Here is a 1,305-nt window from a genome sequence, read left to right as displayed (position 1 = left end):
ACTAAATTAATTAGCAATATTACAAAAAGTCATGGAAGCATACAGGTATGATTTGTGCACCACTTGTACACACGCTATATATCAATGAAATTTACCACACAATGCAAAAAATTAAGCATAGGTTACTATAAACATATTGGTATATGTATAGGTGGATAATAAAAACAATTGATGTTGATGTAAGGGATAAACCACAAAAATACTTTCTCAAAGCAAATAAATAATAACTCCTTACTTTATTCATGAACCTGGAGAAGCAAAGTTTTGTTTACCATCTTGTATATAGAGAGAGTGTCTATACCTTAGTCTACACATTAGGTTGAATTTCTTCCAAGTGTGGACTCCCTGAAAGTCTTAGTGCATTTGATAACACAGCAGAAACTATTCTTATGAACCAACTGATTTTATAACATTGAATAATTTTACTAGTAGAGAATACGATTTATTATACATAAATGACATAAACTCTCAACCACAAAATAATATGCTAACAACAACAGGAATAATTTATTTGCTAATGTGAAATGATTATTTAGCATTATGCTTGGACTGAAATAGCATCAAACAGTGCTGTCCCATACCATGGCTACAAAACAGTTTTTTTTTTTAAATTATCAGAGGATACCTACCCTCACCAGAAAGAGGGAGAGAGAGAAAAAAAGGAAGTGGGAGAAAGCACCCCATATAGGGGCATAGTCATGCCTTCCATTCTATGTCCATGTTATGTCTAGCCAGTCAAAGCAGCTAAAGAGTTACCTGTTTTGCTTAGGTGCTCTGAAACAAATATGCTTTCAAAGTGGTGGTCAATACGTGCTCTAAAATTGAAAGGTTATATTCCTGAGAAACTGAAGCAAAATTTCTAATCTGAAGTTGAATGTCTTGGAGAACCTTGTGTACATTTTCTGTAAACACTAGGGAGAACAAGTGTGATTTTCTGATGACAAGAAACAGAACCTGCATAGATTTAAACTTAAATAAACTCTTTGCCTCACTTGCCTCATGCTGTCTGTTTATGGTGCTCTTGTTCCTCACCTAAATGTAAATATTGTTTAAATGTCTTAAAATGGTCAGAGGCTGTGAGCATTTGCTGAGAGAGGAGGAGAGGGAGAAAGCAACCCCCTCCCCGATGGGGTAAGGTGCAGTCTCTTTTCCATTTCTCTGTCTTGCTGGAGTACTAGGCATACCCACACATGTGCCTGGTGTGTTTTTCAAGCTGCCAGGGGCAGGATTTGAACTGTAAGGTCAGTCATGTGGGATCTGGTTTCCTTAACAACTAGGCCATGAGACTGACCTCTAAATGCTTTT

This window comes from Tupaia chinensis, unplaced genomic scaffold, assembly GCF_000334495.1.
Source record: "Tupaia chinensis unplaced genomic scaffold, TupChi_1.0 Scaffold144630_1, whole genome shotgun sequence".
NCBI lineage: Eukaryota > Metazoa > Chordata > Mammalia > Scandentia > Tupaiidae > Tupaia > Tupaia belangeri.
The sequence above is the reverse complement of the archived record's forward strand: the minus strand, read 5'-3'. Positions refer to the sequence as shown.